The following is a 6,701-nucleotide window of genomic DNA, read 5'->3' on the forward strand; positions in this document are numbered from 1 at the left end:
AGCTTTAAGTCATGCTACGTCAATTCTGATACAACTTCACTGATAAGTCAACTGCATTGATACAGTTTTTAAACTCCACCAGTGGAGTGGAGATAATTAGGTTAATCTGTGTCTACTAGAGTCAGGTACTGATTCATTCAACTACAAAATGATTTAATACATCAAACTATTATCCATTTTGTACACCTGTCCCTATACACATACCTGTGTTCTCCATGGGCAGTCATTGGATGCACCTGTGCTGAATTAAGTGAGCCACTTCAAAAGGACTTTAATATTTACTGCATAATACTGCAATCGCTTAATTAATTACTTTGTAAATAATATCTTGCTTCACTTTGACAGGAGTCTATTTTTTAGTAAGCTGTTGTCCAAAAAAAGCCTATTTAAATTTAAAAGGCACTGTAACTGCTAATATGGACCATAGTCTAACGTACTTGCTGAGCATCTTTGCTTAACAAAGTCAAGCGTATAAATACGTCATCGAAAACTTGCATGATGCTAAATAAAAACATGCTTAGTTCGCTAACTGACTAGCTTGTTTAGCGAATTAGCTCGTTAGCTCGACTACTTTTCAGCAACAGTAGACTTGAACCACATTTCTTCAAACCGAATAAAAATATGTTACGTCACATTTTATGTATTTAACAGAAATATTTAACTCTTACTAATCACTTTTGAGCAGCGCCTTGCCAGTCGCGCTCCGTTCTCGTCATTTCACCTGTACCGTGACGACAGGTGAGCTCTCGAAGCTATCGTCGGCACATGACACTCAACTTCCTGCGCACTTTCAAAATAAAAGTCTCACAAAGGAAGTCAGAAATTATCGTTCCGTATTTTTGTATAAATTCTGGCTAGCCACTATTTTAACCCTTAGATGCTCCAGTGCTTGGACCCTATACTCTTTCACAAGTGGCTCTGAAATGACCCTTGTAAGAATAAGTGTGTTTTTATGCCATTTTTGTCATTTTGATTAAGAATAACCATCTGTATTATGGTTTGTATTATATTTTGGTCCACACATGAATGATGTCATGTTTGAAATATGTTTATTTTTCACACTATAACAGATTTGGAATATTTTGTGTGTGTGCGTATGCAGAACTGAACTGATGAAAACCGCCTCTACCTCCAAATACTTACTGAATAGCAAACACATGCACCAAGAGAAACAAAAGCAGCAGAAGATGCACAAACATTCAGGTTAAATTGATGGATTTGTGATGCAGATTTACTAAATATTTTAGCCCTCTGAACTCCGAGCTGCAGTTTCTGGGTGTTTTTATTGCTCCTGTTCTCATTTTAGCTCATTGTGGGTTAATTTTTCAATGCAATCTAAAGTCCTGCACCTCCATGGAAACAGAACAACCATGAAGAAGGGAGAGGTAGAAGGAGAAAACCTAAATACAACATGACAAATTGAGACTGTAGAATTAAATCTGAAGTCACAAATATGAATGTACCCTGTTGAAGAGTGCTGCTGGGACCAGAAGCATCATCTTCCTTAGTGTCTGACTGTGGAGAAGGATGTGATTCATCTGCTGCCATGGTGTTAGTTGTATTGGTGATTCAAGATTCAAGATTCAAAGCATTTATTGTCATGTGCACAGTAAGAAAACACGTTTCCCTGTACAATGAAATGCTTACTTTGCTGTCCACTAGAATGAAAAATAAGACTATGTACATGATAACAGTAAAGTGTATGTTGTGCAAATGTAAACATTTAAAGCGACATTCAGTGACTTTGCAAAAAGGATGGAAACTGCAATGTATGTCGTTAGCTGTGGTGGTGGTTGTCTGAAAACACAGAATTTATATTGACAATGTTTTTTTTTTTAAATATCAAATTGGATATCTTGTCTGATTTCACAAACACTGAATGAAACAGGAGTTGTGGGGACCTCTCACACACTGTTAGAGGTCTGCATGAGGACCAGTTTGTGGGAGGTTTTCACACATTTTCTAATCAGACACCTACTGAAGGTGTGTTGTGGGGAAGTCGTAAGTGTCCAGAATAGAGTAGCAATTAAACGATAACAAAATCTCTCCGAAGGTTTTAATCTGCCCCAAATATTCCACTACCACTAAGTTTCAACATGCATTACATCAAACTCTTGCCATCAACCAATTTAGTCTAGATTAACATCCAAATAAACTTCCTTCCTCCTTTAAACTGCTTCAGAAAACCATAAATACCATAACATGACAAAGAGAGACTGTAGAATTAAATCTAAAGTGATGACTCTGAATATACCTGTTGAGTGCTGCTCGGACCAGGCGTCTCATCTTCCTCAGCCACCGACTGTGGGGAAGGACATGACCCATCTGCCGCCATGTCGTTCGCTGTGGTGGTGGTTGTCTGAAAACACAGAATTTATATTGACAATGGTTTTGAATATCAAATTGGATAAATTAAATGGTCACTTTAATGATAATACTGTATAACAATTGTGTGAAAAGACAAAATCTCTAAGATCAAAAGCATGTCAGCATAATGATTGTAGAGAGAAGCATTCAATGTCAATTTAAAACATTTCATTCACTCCAGCCAAGCTCTTTCACTACTCTAAAAAGAGTAAAGACGGATATCCTGTTTGTCTGGTGCCTTTTCTGTCTTGGAAGGTTATCCTTTAACTCATGGGTTGATTACAGCTTTAAGTCATGCTACGTCAATTCTGATACAACTTCACTGATAAGTCAACTGCATTGATACAGTTTTTAAACTCCACCAGTGGAGTGGAGATAATTAGGTTAATCTGTGTCTACTAGAGTCAGGTACTGATTCATTCAACTACAAAATGATTTAATACATCAAACTATTATCCATTTTGTACACCTGTCCCTATACACATACCTGTGTTCTCCATGGGCAGTCATTGGATGCACCTGTGCTGAATTAAGTGAGCCACTTCAAAAGGACTTTAATATTTACTGCATAATACTGCAATCGCTTAATTAATTACTTTGTAAATAATATCTTGCTTCACTTTGACAGGAGTCTATTTTTTAGTAAGCTGTTGTCCAAAAAAAGCCTTTTTAAATTTAAAAGGCACTGTAACTGCTAATATGGACCATAGTCTAACGTACTTGCTGAGCATCTTTGCTTAACAAAGTCAAGCGTATAAATACGTCATCGAAAACTTGCATGATGCTAAATAAAAACATGCTTAGTTCGCTAACTGACTAGCTTGTTTAGCGAATTAGCTCGTTAGCTCGACTACTTTTCAGCAACAGTAGACTTGAACCACATTTCTTCAAACCGAATAAAAATATGTTACGTCACATTTTATGTATTTAACAGAAATATTTAACTCTTACTAATCACTTTTGAGCAGCTCCTTGCCAGTCGCGCTCCGTTCTCGTCATTTCACCTGTACCGTGACGACAGCTGAGCTCTCGAAGCTATCGTCGGCACATGACACTCAACTTCCTGCGCACTTTCAAAATAAAAGTCTCACAAAGGAAGTCAGAAATTATCGTTCCGTATTTTTGTATAAATTCTGGCTAGCCACTATTTTAACCCTTAGATGCTCCAGTGCTTGGACCCTATACTCTTTCACAAGTGGCTCTGAAATGACCCTTGTAAGAATAAGTGTGTTTTTATGCCATTTTTGTCATTTTGATTAAGAATAACCATCTGTATTATGGTTTGTATTATATTTTGGTCCACACATGAATGATGTCATGTTTGAAATATGTTTATTTTTCACACTATAACAGATTTGGAATATTTTGTGTGTGTGCGTATGCAGAACTGAACTGATGAAAACCGCCTCTACCTCCAAATACTTACTGAATAGCAAACACATGCACCAAGAGAAACAAAAGCAGCAGAAGATGCACAAACATTCAGGTTAAATTGATGGATTTGTGATGCAGATTTACTAAATATTTTAGCCCTCTGAACTCCGAGCTGCAGTTTCTGGGTGTTTTTATTGCTCCTGTTCTCATTTTAGCTCATTGTGGGTTAATTTTTCAATGCAATCTAAAGTCCTGCACCTCCATGGAAACAGAACAACCATGAAGAAGGGAGAGGTAGAAGGAGAAAACCTAAATACAACATGACAAATTGAGACTGTAGAATTAAATCTGAAGTCACAAATATGAATGTACCCTGTTGAAGAGTGCTGCTGGGACCAGAAGCATCATCTTCCTTAGTGTCTGACTGTGGAGAAGGATGTGATTCATCTGCTGCCATGGTGTTAGTTGTATTGGTGATTCAAGATTCAAGATTCAAAGCATTTATTGTCATGTGCACAGTAAGAAAACACGTTTCCCTGTACAATGAAATGCTTACTTTGCTGTCCACTAGAATGAAAAATAAGACTATGTACATGATAACAGTAAAGTGTATGTTGTGCAAATGTAAACATTTAAAGCGACATTCAGTGACTTTGCAAAAAGGATGGAAACTGCAATGTATGTCGTTAGCTGTGGTGGTGGTTGTCTGAAAACACAGAATTTATATTGACAATGTTTTTTTTTTTAAATATCAAATTGGATATCTTGTCTGATTTCACAAACACTGAATGAAACAGGAGTTGTGGGGACCTCTCACACACTGTTAGAGGTCTGCATGAGGACCAGTTTGTGGGAGGTTTTCACACATTTTCTAATCAGACACCTACTGAAGGTGTGTTGTGGGGAAGTCGTAAGTGTCCAGAATAGAGTAGCAATTAAACGATAACAAAATCTCTCCGAAGGTTTTAATCTGCCCCAAATATTCCACTACCACTAAGTTTCAACATGCATTACATCAAACTCTTGCCATCAACCAATTTAGTCTAGATTAACATCCAAATAAACTTCCTTCCTCCTTTAAACTGCTTCAGAAAACCATAAATACCATAACATGACAAAGAGAGACTGTAGAATTAAATCTAAAGTGATGACTCTGAATATACCTGTTGAGTGCTGCTCGGACCAGGCGCCTCATCTTCCTCAGCCACCGACTGTGGGGAAGGACATGACCCATCTGCCGCCATGTCGTTAGCTGTGGTGGTGGTTGTCTGAAAACACAGAATTTATATTGACAATGTTTTTTTTTTTAAATATCAAATTGGATATCTTGTCTGATTTCACAAACACTGAATGAAACAGGAGTTGTGGGGACCTCTCACACACTGTTAGAGGTCTGCATGAGGACCAGTTTCAGAGTCTGATAGTAAAAACAGAGACTATTAGAAAACTTACCTTACCTTTTTAAAACTGGGTTGCTGCCCGTGTTCTGGACTCAGCTCACTGTGGCTTAGAGACACAGGTGAGTCCTCTGTCTCCATCACACACTAAAGAACAAACAATGATACATGAGAGGAAGCACAATGACATTTCAATAGAGTTCTCACTATCACTATTAACCTCAAAAGAGGGCACAAAATCACTGAAGTGCATCCTGAATAGTTTTAACTCTTACAGACTAAGATGACTTAGAAATCATTCAAGCATGTTGACTCACCTGATCAGGATGTCCAGCCTCAGACACTCTGGGAGACGTGTCCACGTCAGCAGGCTGAGAGGAGACAGGGAGCGGTTAAACAATACCAAGTAACAGTGCAGAAGTTATGACATAATTATCAAGAGGTCAAATGTTTATGTGATTCATCTGATTTCATGCTTCAGAAAAAGCACCAAATGAAACACTTGGAGAATAGTTCTGGTAGAGGACGGGTCCAGGAAATGAAAATAGTCTTGATTAGTGCTTTATTGAGAAGATAATTATAGACACAAATCTAAAACCCATGAAGTTCACTAACAATGACAGAATGTAAACAACTGACAGTGGACCATATAACATTTGTGGACCAAATAAAATATGTAAATATGAATAGATGATCTGAAGTTTTTACTAAAGAAGATAAAGCACACGGCTGTTTAGGCGTTTGAAAGCACACGTATGATAAGTCAAGTGTTTAATGTGAGTAAAGCACATGTAGGGTAGATATCTAACACAACCAGGTACGAGTGTTTACCTTTCATCACAGCATTGTGCCAGCTTCATTTGTCATCATTATTATTAAAACATAGTTATGAGCTGTTCAAGAGCACTCTGAAGCTCTACTTATATTCACCTTTTTAAAGAGTTCCCCACAGTCCTCTGTGGCTGTAGACGTGCCCCCCTCAGAGGTCAGCTCAGAGGTGGATGTGTCACCACGATGCTCAGTGGACGACTCCTCACCACACTCCTGAGTGTTGAAAAACAGCAGATTCATTGTAAAGCATTCAGCCTTATTTCCCTCCTTTGTTTCCCTCTGAACAATGATCACTTTCAGCACATGTTCATATAATCACCTGTCCTCTCCAAGGCCAGTCCGAGTCACCATAGTCATAGGTGATCTCCTCTCCTGGCTCGATGTCTCGTCTTGCAAACAGACACAGATGGGGCTTCCCTTCTACATTTAGGTGCTTCATTTTAGCGTTTGGGTCGATGTGGTCATCGTTGACCAACCTTCCAAGTGACTCATCTTCTTTTGCTGCATCAACACTTCAAATACAAACGATCAATATTAAATACATGCATGTGTATATTTTCTGGATTAAGAGCCTATTAAGATCTGGACTATCAAATGCTCTGTGTTAAGTCACTGACATAAAGCATTGAGTTTTAATACATACCACCAAAATGACTGAAGGTGTGTTGTGGGGAAGTCGTAAGTGTCCAGAATAGAGTAGCAATTAAACGATAACAAAATCTCTCCGAAGGT

The 6,701-nt window shown here is 38.1% G+C and overlaps 1 long non-coding RNA gene across 1 annotated transcript; it reads right to left on the reverse strand.

The window, feature by feature from the left end:
- Positions 1–5,208: 5,208 nt before the first annotated feature.
- LOC306838600 lies at positions 5,209–6,144 on the reverse strand. The gene is made up of 3 exons (XR_013781105.1): positions 6,069–6,144; positions 5,456–5,509; positions 5,209–5,285 (listed from the first exon to the last, which is right to left on the reverse strand). It is a non-coding gene; the product is annotated as an uncharacterized lncRNA (long non-coding RNA).
- Between the last annotated feature and the right edge of the window lie 557 nt (positions 6,145–6,701).

The sequence above is a fragment of the Symphodus melops genome (genome assembly GCF_947650265.1).
Source record: "Symphodus melops genome assembly, chromosome: 17".
Lineage (NCBI taxonomy): Eukaryota > Metazoa > Chordata > Actinopteri > Labriformes > Labridae > Symphodus > Symphodus melops.